Here is a 14,162-nt window from a genome sequence, read left to right as displayed (position 1 = left end):
AGCATGGAAATTGGTTCAGCAAACGGACTCTCTATTTTACCGTATTTATAAGGCCAGATATTTTCCAACCTCCACATTTCTGGATGCTGAGATGGGCCACAATCCATCATACGTTTGGCGCAGTCTTCTCTCGGCGAGGGAGGTAATCTTGGCAGGCTCAGGATGGCAAGTTGGTAACGGTGAAACCATAAAAATTTTGTCCCATGAATGGCTCCCTCACCCCCCGGGGCTGATTGGGGATATAACAGAGAATATGTGTGTGAAGGAGCTTATTAATCAGCAGACGAAGCAATGGGATCGAGGGAAAGTGAACTCTTTGTTTGATGAAGCCACTCGGCAAGAAATTTTGGCGACACCACTCACACGGGTGGAGGAGGAGGATAAAGTGATATGGAAGGATAATAAGGCCCATGGCTTCTCTGTCAAGTCTGCTTATCAGGTGGTGTTAAGGCTGGCTCATCAGCAAGTTGGGGAGTGTTCTCAAAATAGGAGTAATGAAAAGATTTGGAAGCATATCTGGACTCTAAATGTACCCCCAAAAGTCCGGAATTTTATATGGCGAGTGTGCTCAAACATATTACCCACTAGAGAGAATTTGCATAGGAGGAAGATAGCAGTGGATCCACGATGTGAATTCTATAAGCAACAACCTGAATCAGTTTGTCATGTGCTGTGGGAATGTCCATTTGCTCGCAATACATGGGCTGTTGTAAGAGGCAGACTGCAAAAATGTCCAAATGCGGTTGCTGATTTTTTCGATCTGCTCAGGTTGCTGCAGAGTAGGCTTGATCGTAGTGACCTTGAGGTCTGGGCTATAACGGCATGGGCCCTATGGAATGCTAGGAACAAATTCTATTTTGAAAATATGCAAATGCAGTCGAAAGCCATTACTGATGGGGCCTTAGCCTTGCTGACAGAATATCAAAGGCTGATGGAAGCACAGGCCAACTCTTGAGGTTTCATTCTTTAGTTTTATATTGTTGTTTTTTCTTCTTTTCATTTGTTTCCCTGCTAAGCCCCATGGGTGGCTTTGTTGTCTGGTTCTGCATGCCACTGGAAATATGTCTCCAGTGATCCAAATTCTTGCTGTTTGTATCCCTCTGTTTTCAAGGAATAAAACTCTGCCGTTTTTTTCAAAAAAAAAAAAAAAAAAATAATTCTGCAACATATCTAAACCACAATCATCTAGATTCCAATTTATTTATTTATTTATTTTTCCACAAACACACAGGGTAGTTTTTGCTCTTTTGCTTACAAAGCAAAGAGCAAGTTACTTGCTAATATTATGATGGTACTAACCTTGGCCAGGCAGCATCTCCTAATGTTGTGATGTCCACCACCACGACCATGTTCATGTCCTCCTCCTCCTCCTCCTCCATGTAGGGGCAGCGCCTCCTTATGGCCAAAGTGGTCCCAGGATCACCCTAACCTGATTTTTTTTTTTTTTTTTATCATAATAATTTAAAATTTTATATTTATCTACCTTTAAAAAAAATTTGGGAACACTCTGAATTTTTTTTATACCAATAATATTAAATTTTGGTCCATAATTTGAGCAACTTAATAATATATTAGGGTCTTTCAAGCAAAAAGAACCATATGCTTTTACATTCTTTTAAGCCTATATTATGACTTTATTTTTAGTTTTTGCTTTACCTGACACACTGTCATTATAAGACTATTTTTCCTCAAAAATATTATAATATATATTATACAACTAATTGGTCAAAGTCACGTAAATTTAGCATTTTTTCATTGTACAACTACTTTTCCTTTTTCTTTTCTGATAATTTTGATTAAAAAAAATAGTAGTTTTAGTTAATTAAGTGAATAAACTTAAAAAGTTACTTAATTTTTATATAACATCAATTAATTCATTATATATAAAATAAACTTTTTATTTTTATGATTATAATTAAATATGTGATTGTCCTTTCTAAGGAAATTTGATTAAATTTACACGAAAAGTGTCACTAAATATTATGTTTTTAAATTTTGCTATCATATTATTAGTAATAAACTTATTATATTTTTATTTATATAATTTAAAATTTTATTAATTATATTATTTATGACATCACCGGTTCGACTATTGATCCGACCGAAAAACCAGTAACTAGTCCCTTTTTTGGTTCTTTTACCGTATTGGTTTATAAAACCATGGAAAAAATCCAAAAAAAAAAAAAAAAAAAAAANGAAAAAATCCAAAAAAAAAAAAAAAAAAAACTTGAACGAAAATCTGGAAAAAAAAAATTATTATAAAACCACTAACAAGGCTCAAACCAAATGCCAATAGAAAAGCCCAATACAAGATCAATGTCATCTCAGACTAAGACTATCACTACTCCAACACCAACATGATTACGCTTTTTAATTCAACAAATATTTAAAAAAAAATCCTCACAGTAAACAAAATCAATCCAGTGATATTCAACAGAAAATAAAAGTCAAGATTATCGTGATTTCCTTGACTATGAATATAGGTAACTTGTATGGCATAAACACAACACAAGGAAAAAAAAGGGGAAAAAAATTCGATGTTCAAGAGAGAGAGATTGTAAATGACAAAGCCCTGGGAGAAAAAAAAAATCAAGGTTTTCATTATCAAGTTCCATTCATTGATGATTCTAAAGAAAAGAAGATGGTTCCATTCGTAGATGCCTTGATGGCATAAACAAAACCCAGGAGGATAATGGTTGTATGCAATTTTTTTTTGATATGTTGCAGCACTATTTAAAAAGGATTATTTGAATTTTATTTGTTGAAGTTGTTATTGTAGATTAGAGAATAGCTATTAGTTAAGGATTTTTTAATAAGGGATAATTATTTTTTATTTTAAATGAAGAAAAAAAAATGATTCTTTGTAATAAAAACGCAACTATACAAGGGTTGGTTATTCATAAAGTATAGTTATTGTTATTTCATTAGAGGTTCTATTATACCAAACGGTGCTAATTGTGTTTAGAAAGAGCTTCCTTAACCTCATAGTTACCCTCGCTCCGTCATAGTATATAATAAATGGTAGTGTAGGGAAGCAAAAGGTAATAACTTGATAATTATTAAGATAAACTTTACGTACCCACCCCCACACTAGAATGGCACAATAATTATAATCTCCCACAGAAATATACCAATAGTAAATCCCATCATCATTATAAACATAGTGCTACATTATTAAATAAGAAACCAGTAGTTTATCCAAAAATAAATAAATAAGTAAATAAACCAAAGATTTTCCTTTTATCTTCAATATAAATGGGCCCTATATATATTAGAACATCAACAGACTTGGATCCTATTCAAGTCCTTTATTTTATTTATTTATTTATTGATGGACAAGTCCTTTATTCTTTATGCAAATACTTATTTTGTCACCCCATTTATATTGGTATGGGGTCTATAAGCACTGATGCAATATTATCTTTCATCTCTTTTCCAACGTGAGTGTAGTTATCCCCTTCCTTGTAAATGACATCTATTACTCATGTATGATTAAGACAATGCATAAGTAGAGGCATGGGAACAACAGTAGGTCTTATACACTCTTCATTAATGTCCTTCCATGCATTAGCAACTTGCCTATTGAATTCATCATGAATTACTTACTCTAAGACACCATGTTGCTTCATGTAGCATTTGATTGCTAAGGGAGAATGCCCTCTCTCTTGCGCAAACTACATACAAAGTTTTTAAAAAGGGTAAGCAGAAAGTTGGAAACACATGAAATAGACCTCTCACACTAGCTTGTGAAACTTGATAAGATTTTTTGATCACATACCTTATGTGACTTCATGTCATCCATGAGTCTACCAATTACGGATGAAGCTGTAATAATCTTAGGGTTGCTGAAGGTCCAATCAAATGCCTCTTTTGTAACGATGTCACCCATGCCAAGGAAAGAGATAGTTGTGAGCATAGGTAAACCAGAGCTTTTAAGTGCAACATGCATATACTCCTTCATTGTTGGGATATAATTTTGGTAGAACCATTTGGCTTAATCAAAGTAGGCCTGAACCAAACGTTTCATCTAAGGTTTAAACAAGATGAATGAAATAAGTATGTAGCATGAAAAAGTAGACAAAAAAACATGAAAAGTTAAGTTGCTTGACGCTTACAGCATCTTTTGCATAGCTAACGCAGTATGATCTTTATTTCTTGGCCAACTCATTTTCAATTGCTTCAAATACATCAAAGAGTGCACGACAACATATTTGCATGTATTTTGGAAGTTGATCTATGCAGCTAATATCCCACTTGAAAATATCATGTACCAATTACAAGAGTTAGATTGACATTATATATCATAGTCTTAACATATATATTAATTGATTCAATTTATGAACCTCTCAATTGCTTCTATGAAGGGTTCGAGTTCTTCAAGTGTGCCATAAGCATCATATATATCATCTAGAATAGATGTCATGGAAATAACTTTGGTTAGTATTTTTCTTGCAAGTGAATATTGGGGCTCAAAGTAGACTGAGACTATCCAAAAGTAGCATTCAACAATCCTATCTCTTGCAAAAGGTAGCTTCGTTGCAAAATCTAAATCTTTCCACCACCGACAATTTGAAAATAACAATTAATATTAATTGATTGTAAATAACCAATATTTATAGCAAAATGTTAGGGTTGCTATAAATTTTACTACAGAAAACTAATAAATTGTTGTATCAAGAATATGTTTACTACTATATACCACTTCAACAATCTAATAAATGAATTTTGAATTAATATTTTGGGTAAATTACAACTTACACACACCTATGTTTTAGTAAAAATTTAAGTTGCCTACCTGTGCTTTGAAATTGTACCCACTTGAGGTTAGTTCAGTTAGATTTTCTTAACCACTTCTTTTAAAAACATGGCCAAATATGTGATTTTACTTCACTTTTATGTTTCTTTCCTCCAAAACCACGAAAAACATAAAAATACAAGATCAAATAATATTAAAAAAAAAAAAATCTCGTGGAACACTTACATCATGCAATTTCAAATCACAGGTAGGCAACTTAAATTTTGGTCAAACCTCAGGGGGGTAAAGTGTCAAATTTTAAACCACAGGTAGGTAACTTAAATTTTAGCTGAACCACAGGTAGGTAAATTGTAATTTGACCTGTTTTATTATTATTATTTGTAACACGTTATTTTGCAAGGTTTATATAGTAGAATCTCTAGTATTCTCTTCATTATTTCCAAAAATATTCGTACTTTGTCTTTTTGGATCATGGTTTTAGAACTAATTACCTTGTGATATAACTAAGTTCCTCTTTGTGCAATGACTGCACTAGATTGAAATCTAATATAGAAAGCTGAGCAAAACTTTGTTATGTGAAGCATCTTGTTCATAGAAAGAAATATATCGCCAAGCCTTTAGCTGTGGTATGCCTTTGTGCAAGGGCTGCTTTAGGGAACAAGTTATTTGTGCTGCCAACAGATTGCCTATAAGGGATGCTATGGACTTAAGGTAAGTGGTAGTGAACTCAAGGGTCTCATCAAGAATGTCTTCTCCATGCATCTTTAGATGTGTAGCTTCATAGAAGGCTAGCATGCCATCAATGTTATTGGTCAAGCTTTCCTAGAATTGACCATCTTCGTCTTTGAATTTTTTGAGAACATCTGTTTATCAAAAACCAAACTTGTTTATAGAAAAAAAATGTACCTAACTTGCTATTACATGAAGAAATTAATCATACTTAGGTCTTACCACATGAAACCTTAAATTCTTCTTAGCGTAGTAGTCGAAAACTAAAGGAAACTTTGTAGAGATCATCAACATCAATTTTGTCATTAAAAGTCATGTATATATGTTCTAGAGCTTCTTGGATTTCTCTTTCAAAGTGGTAAGCGACGTCGAGGCATTGGAGTGCATCAATTAAGCCCAGTTGTTGTGAAAGATGACTCGTGGCAAAGAGCTCATTTCTCACCTCATCTTTCAGCTCTTCAACTTCATGTACTTTATGGAAATGAATATCCTATACCATGAGTTGCATGAACAACTAATTATATTGTAACAAAAAAATGCTAAAAATATTATAAATTTTACTGCGTAATTTTCATAAATTGGGGTAGCAAATAATCTTGTTACCTTGCCTTAGAAGTATTGCTGATGAAACGGTCACCCCAAATGCTTGGGTGGAAATTTGCTGTCCGGCAAACAACCTCTAATTTGGCATTTTGGGATGGAGCCCCTAAGACTTGGATAGACATATTTTTTCTAAGTTCAAGGAGGAGTCTAAGTTTTGAATGGTATGATGGGATTTGTTCTCTGTGAACTTCTTGACCACAATGTAGAAAGCCTTCAAGGCCATGGTATTTATAAAGCAATGGAGAGAAAGGTAGGTGAGTGAGCTTTATGAAATAGATTAGAAAAGTCAGTAAAGTACAATTTTTTTATGCACATCCCTTAAGGCCCAAAGTTTAGCTAGGAAACTCACGGGGGCGGTGCCACCTTATGGCTAGAGTGGTCCCAAGACCACCTTGACCTGATTTTTTTTATTTTTTATATACATAATGATTTAAAATTTTATATTTATCTACTTTTAAAAAAAAATTTAGGAGCACCATGAATTTTTTTTACGCCAGTAAAATTAAATTTTGGTCCATAATTTGAGCAAATTAATAATATATTAGGGTCTTTCAAGCAAAAAGAATCACATGCTTTTATATTCTTTAAAACCTATATTATGGCTTTACTTTTAGTTTTTGCTTTACTTGACATACTGTCATTGTATGACTATTTTTTCTCAGAAACATTATAATATTTATTATACAACTAATTGGTTAAAGTCACGTAAATTTAGCTTTTTTTCATTATGCAACTACTTTTCTTTTTTCTTTTTCCGATAATTTTGATTAAAAAAAAAATAGTAGTTTTAGTTAATTAAGTGAATAAACTTAAAAAGTTACTTAATTTTTATATAACATCAATTAATTCATTATACATATGTATATATATATATATATAAATAAATTTTTTATTTTTATGATTATAATTAAACATGTGATTGTCCATTCTAAGGAAATTNGCCAAAAAAAAAAAAAAAAAAAAAAAAAACAACTTGAATGAAAATATGGAAAAGAAAAATTATAATAAAACCACTAATAAGGCCCAAACCAAATGCCAATAGAAAAGCCCAGTATAAGATCAATCTCATCTTAGACTAAGACTATCATTACTCCAACACCAACACGATTACGTTTTTAATTCAACAAATATTTAAAAAAAAAAAAAAAATCTTCATTGTCTCAATGCCTCGCAGATTCACAAGTCATTAAACAATTTAAACTAAAACTAAATCAAACCTAAAGGCTAAAAGGAAATAAGAAACTCGCTTACTCTCCCTAACCATCACTGTCCATCCCTATTCAGCAACACTAATAACAACCACAACTGAACTTCACAAGTTTTATGTTGTAAAGCTTTATGTATTTGCATGTATTTATTATTATTATTATTGTTGTTGTTGTTGTTGTCGTCGTCGTCGTTGTCAATATATAAATTTCTCTTTTTATTAGATTGTGTAATTTATACTTCTTGAGGAACACCCTGAAAAAAATTCTTAGAGCTGCCACTACCTCTATCTCCATGACCATGCCCATGTCCACCTTAATGACCAGGGCCTCCATGATGCCCAGGTCCTTGAGGACCCTGACCATGTCTATCTTTATGACCCTCTCCATAGCCATGACATTGCCCATCTTTATGTCCCTCTTCATGACCATGACCATGGCTGCCGGGGCTTCCATGATGCCAAGTCCTTGAGAACTAGGACCTCCATGGTGTCCCTCACCATGAGGTGGTGTTCGAGATGACCCTAATGAGACATTATCCTAAGCTTTTCTTAGAAATTCAGACTATTGAATACAGGATAAGATAAGAGACAAAGTAGCCTGTGATGAATTATTAGGTGTATTATATAAGATGGGAAGTGGGGTCAATTTGACCATCACACACATGGTTTTGTTTGCAATTACTTTGGTTTTGGTGGAGGATAGCATTATTATAATTTTAAAAAAGACTCCTGTCGCGACCCGACCTTCGTGGCTTCACTAACGTTTCGCCACATGACATTCAAAGACATGTATATCGTTTTTTTTCTTTATTTTTTAGTTGTTACATTAACGGGCAGAGATATTTCTCAAAAAAAAAAAAAAAAGGGCAGAGATAGACTCGAACCTTTGGATCTCATCACACGGGAACGAAGCAACCTTATATATATAACATGTATATGTACTTATGCATTCATCTTATATATATAATATGTATATATATAACATGATTGTGTGTGAGTTAAAGTAATTTTCTCATATCTCAAATCGTTATGACATGTATACACTTATGTAACCTTGCGATATTTTTAACACACAACATGTAATATTCTTTGCTACTCTTGATACATGTGTATGTACAATGTGATTTAGCCATCACAAGGTTTACATGTGTTAATGTATGCTCACTAAACTGTCTTGACTTATTTTTGAAATATAAACTTGGTTAGACTTGTTTAGTGTACGTGTATTTTGGATCTATTTCTTGTGCTCCCTTGATCATCCTTGATCATTTTTATGTCTCTCAGGTGAAGTTTTCTAACTTCTTGTACCCTTTGTTAATCATGACAAAAAAAGGGAGAAATTGTGTAGAATGTGTGGTTTCTTTTTTTGAGATTCTACATGTTAGGGGGAGAAATACATGCCTCTGTAAGGGGAGATGTGTTTCATCTTGTTAGGGGGAGTGCTTACCTCATTCTTCTTTTATACCAGTCTTGTGACCATGTTTACATAAATTGTGCTTATCTTTAATATATATATATATATATATGATGATGTATGTCTTCTTCACCTACCTCTACATGTGTTGTTTCTTTTCTATCTCCATACACATGTTTCTTATAACTTGTATGCAATCTATTAATACTGTTTCATACAAAGATGCCTTGATGAGTTTTGTTTAAAATGTTTCAGAAATATAGGTTGTCAAAGTCTAATTGCCATAAATTCTCTTTATGCAAAGTTTTTCAAGAGTTTGTGTTAGGATAGATTTTATTGTATTTAACAAGTGAGTATGAGTTGAGTGATTTATGACTTCTTTCATATGTTCATTTGTTTGTTATGGTTTTGTCACAGATTTCCAAAGGGGGAGATTGTTAAGGACATATTTTATGTAATTGGCTTATCCTTTGACAAAACGCACTTTACTTATAATTGGGTAGATCTAGGATGTATTTAATACTTCAAGGAACAAGAGTTCAAGTCTAGTATTGAAACCATGCAAATCTGTCCAAGAAACAATTGAAGAAGTACTGATTTTTTAAAGCTCGATAGCTGCTCGACATCTCTCGACAACTAGGCTATCTATCGAGATCTTTAGTTGCTTTTTATCGTAATCTCGACACCTTTCGATAGCTAGGTTAATCGATCGAGCAATTTTCTGTCCCCTCAATAGCTCCTCGATAGCTCGCAATAGATAGGCTCGACACCTGCTCGACACTTCTCGATTGATCGAGTTTTACAAAATTCAGATTTTTAGATTTGATTTTTGGCCCATGCTGACATGTATGTGTAGGGTTTCTTTTCTCACAACCCTAGACATATATAACACTTATTTTAAAGGCCGTTACATAAGAGAATATAAAGAGAACATATGCAAAAAGTGACCGATACCTTATTCTCACTGAAAGAAGTTACTGCATCTTTGCACCTTAGGGTTTTGTAACTAAGTACTTTTTGATCTTCATTGTTGATGAAGTGAAGAACTTTGCAGCCAACATCTTCTTCAAGTTGGTGAGTTACGTACTGGGAGTCGTGCATCATTGGTTAGTTACGTACTGAGATCCGTGCAAAAATGGTGGCATTCATATATTGAAAAGTTCTGAGGTTCTGAAGTGGTAAAAGGTTTTTGCTGTAAGTTCATCTACGAAGATTGTAGAATCTAGGAACAAAGATTTTGTACTAAATCTGAAACTTCTCTTTACTATAGTGGATTGCTTTTTAAGAAGGTTTCCCCCTAGATTTTTTATTGTGAAACTAGTTTGTTTTATTGGTTTTTCTAGATCATCATATCTTGTTTTAATTAATTTTTCACTGTGCATGATTTTGACATGATATTGATGTTTATTTGTTTTAACTAGTTTTATTTATAATAAATCTAATTAATAACTTGGGTTTAAAACTTGTTAATTCTATCAATCGGAGTCTAAATTTCCTAACACCCATCTTTATGTCCTTCTCCATGACCATGACCATGACCGTCGGGGCCTCCGTAATGCCTAGGTCCTTGAGGACGAGGACCTCCATGGTGTCCCTCACCGTGAGGTGGTATTCGAGATGACCCTGATGAGACATTATCCTAAGCTTTTCTTAGAAATTCAGACTATTGAATACAGGATAAGATAAGAGATAAAGTAGCCTGTGATGAATTATTAGGTGTATTATATAAGATGGGAAGTGGGGTCAATTTCACCATCACACACATGGTTTTGTCTGTAATTAATTTGGTTTTGGTGGAGGATAGCATTATTATAATTTTAAAAAAGACTCCTGTCGCGACCCGACCTTCATGGATTCACAAATGTTTCGCCACATGACATTCAAAGACATGTATATCGTTTTTTTTTTTTTTTTTAGTTGTTACATCAACGGACAGAGATAGACTCGAATCTTTAGATCTCATCACACGGGAACGAAGCAATCTTATATATATAATTTTTATTTTAAGAATTTAATTTATAAGTGAATAAAATAATTTAAAAATTAATAAAAGAGTGACTCTATATTTTAGGCAATATTTTAGTGAGAGTTAGAGTTGTATTTTTACTTGATTGTCCTTTAGTTTTGTCTCTACTTAAACATAAGGAGTTTTTTTTTTTTTTTTAGTTGTTACATCAACGGACAGAGATAGACTCGAATCTTTAGATCTCATCTCACGGGAACGAAGCAATCTTATATATATAATTTTTATTTTAAGAATTTAATTTATAAGTGAATAAAATAATTTAAAAATTAATAAAAGAGTGACTCTATATTTTAGGCAATATTTTAGTGAGAGTTAGAGTTGTATTTTTACTTGATTGTCCTTTAGTTTTGTCTCTACTTAAACATAAGGGTGCATGGGCATTTTTGAACCAAAAAAAAAATGAGGATCCCAAACTGAAAAAGTCCCTTAAATAGTAGTATAGATAATTATTTAACACTGCTAGATATAAATATTATTAGTTATAGTTTAGCATAATAATTTCTTTTTTCTTTTCACGATGCGTAGTATAAATATCTAATTGTACACATTACACTCTTTGTTTCTCTTTAATGACTACAGAATAATGAGAAAAAATGAATTGAATACCTATATATATATGTATATAATGCACAGAAATCGTCAGTGAGCTGATTGTCCTTGAATGCTCCAGTGGGTACCGAAAGAACAAGAAAACCGAAAACCAACAGAGAACACCAGTGGGGTGCTGGCTAAAAACCCTCCGAAGGTTAAGTTAGTGAAAGAAAAATCACCAAGAATTCAATAGTGTGAGAGCTAGGGATTTTCTACGTACCTTAGTTATGAGGAGACTTGGTGCTTTTATAGTGGTAAAGGGTCGACCTAGATCCCGTGAATGTAGGTTTATCCTTATGTGGGAGATGTGGAGTTTAATGCCCTGGGATCTAGGGCTTTGCTTTCCTTATTGGATAGGCGTTAGCGTGGAAAAGGGTCTTTAGACGTAGCCTACAAGTTGTCTCCATAAAAGGATTTATGAGTGATGAACACTCAAGGGCCGCGTGGGACCCACGAATCACCGGTCGATGTCATACTCCACTTGTTGGTTTCCTTGTTCGCATGTCTTCTTAACCCGTTGGCATGATCCTGCTTCCATCTGTCAGTATGGGTCAAGGTTAGCTAGTTCATCGGATACCTCTTTATGTAACCTGACAGGTCCAGCACTCTGTGGGACACACCTCATCCTAGCTCGATGGGATTATGGTCTTCTAGGGTCTGTCGAGGGTAGGGCTCATCCATCCCATAGGCCTAGACGAAAACGTCCCTATCAGTTACCCCTTACTACATCACTCGTAGAGGCATCCATCGGGCTACGAAGTATATTTAAAGAGGGGATATTCTTATCATTAATTAGCCATTCCTCGGGGTTTATGCCTTTTCTCGGGAGCATAATGTAATTTTGGTGGTAGAATGTACCATGTGGTGCTTTGCGGTTAGTTAATCTAATAGTTGCGTCCCTTCATTTCCTATGCCTCTTCGCCTTATAAATAGTCCAACCCCCCTCTTAGTCTCCCGTTTTCCATTTTTCTCTCCCTCTTGCTTTTCTTAGAGATTCCTTTCCATCGCCTCCTTGCTCTTCATCACTTCTCTCTACCCCTCTTAGTTTTCATTCATCACTTGTTGGTTTCCTTGTTCGCATGTCTTCTTAACTCGTCGGCATGATCCTACTTCCATCTGTCAGTATGGGTCAAGGTTAGCTAGTTCATCGAATACCTCTTTATGTAACCTGACAGGTCCAGCACTCCATGGGACACACCTCATCCCAGCTTGGCGGGTTTATGGTCTTCTAGGGCCCGTCGAGGGTAGGGCTTGTCCATCCTGTAGGCCTAAACGAAAACGTCCCTATCAGTTACCCCTTACTCCATCGCTCGTAGAGGCATCCATCGAGCTACGAAGTATATTTAAAGAGGGGATATTCCCGTCATTAATTAGCCATTCCTCGGGGTTTTTGCCCTTTCTCGGGAGCATAATGGAATTTTGGTGGCAAAATGTACCACGTGGCGCTTTGCAGTTAGTTAATCTTAATAGTTGCGTCCCTTCATTTCCTATGCCTCTTCGTCTTATAAATAGTCCAACCCCTCTCTTAGTCTCCCATTTTCCATTTTTCTCACCCTCTTGCTTTTCTTAGAGATTCCTTTCCATCGCCTCCCTGCTCTTCGTCACTTCTCTCTACCCCTTTTAGATTTCATTTGTCGCTTGTAGGCAAGAGAATGTCAAAAAATAGTGGAGCGACAAGTGAACGTTCCGTGTCTGCCCGTATTTATTGGGCGATGAGAGGTCTTATTCGTCGGGACGTGAGTATGCGTCTAACAAGCCATCCATTTCTAAGAGGGAGCCGTCGGCTGAGTCTTCTTTGAAGGAGGATGAAATCAACCTGTCGGGCCAATCCAGTAGAAAAATCATTCTCCCTAACACTCGTTCAGTTAATGACTTCCCAGTGAGTATGATGAAGGACATTTATGGCAGGCTCAAGCCTCACTTTTAGATTTTCGATAATGTCCCTATGAGGAAGGGTACCAAGGGGGAGAAGTGCTACACTAGTCGTTCGCACGAGGTTGGTTTTTACGAGGTGGCCTTTATTGCGGGTTTGAGGTTGCCTTTAAGCTGCCTCCACTGTCAGTTGGCAGATTACTTGGGCATATCCATCTATGATTACTTGGGCATATCCATCTATCAGATAGCCCTTGATGCTTGGAGGATCCTTCTAGATGCTAAAGTGTTACGGGGTCAACTAAGTGGGGGTAATTGTTCCTTGACGCTTGAGGAGTTTTTCTAATACTATTAACCGTAAGAGATAGCCGTGTCTTAGGGTTTTTATAATTTTGTGTGCCGTCGGGCCAATTTAAGATTGGTGTTTGGAATGCCTAACTCCAACTGTACATAGAAGAGCAGGTTTTTCTTTGTCTAGGGGGCCAATTGGGTGTGCAAATCTGACCAGTGGGACACTGTTGGTGATTTTTATGACCATGCTTGGTGAGTTTTGAATGAGTTTGGTATGTCATCCGTTGCCTATATTGGTCCATCGGTTTTATTTTCCTCGTCGGCCTAACTGTTTACATGTTTTTTAGCCAAGGACCTGCCAGTTATTACTCCTGAACAGGAGGATTTTCTTACACAGGTTTTGGACATCCCTTTTGTGCGAAGGTCTTGGAAGAGACTCGTCACCCTCGACACTCTGTATGCCTATGTGGTGGGCCTGTTCCAACCTAGAAGCCCAACGACTCGATAAAATTGCTAGAATTCAAAAGTATTTTTGTTGTCCCATTGCTTGTGTTTTCAAATCTTTCCCATCGCTTTTGTCTAAAATTGTTCCCGTTGCTTTTATTTCAAATTATTCTATCTTTAACCTCTTTGACCTTTTCATAAATGGAACCTATTAAGAACAAGCAAGCGC

General features: G+C 35.1%; 1 pseudogene; it reads right to left on the bottom strand.

Moving 5' to 3' along the window:
* Positions 1-2,745: 2,745 nt before the first annotated feature.
* LOC112030920 (sesquiterpene synthase 2-like) lies at positions 2,746-4,322 on the bottom strand (annotated as a pseudogene).
* Positions 4,323-14,162: the final 9,840 nt, after the last annotated feature.

The sequence above is a fragment of the Quercus suber genome, unplaced genomic scaffold (assembly GCF_002906115.3).
Source record: "Quercus suber isolate HL8 unplaced genomic scaffold, Cork oak 2.0 scaffold_66, whole genome shotgun sequence".
NCBI classification, from domain to species: domain Eukaryota; kingdom Viridiplantae; phylum Streptophyta; class Magnoliopsida; order Fagales; family Fagaceae; genus Quercus; species Quercus suber.
This window is presented reverse-complemented; position numbering and strand designations above follow the sequence as displayed.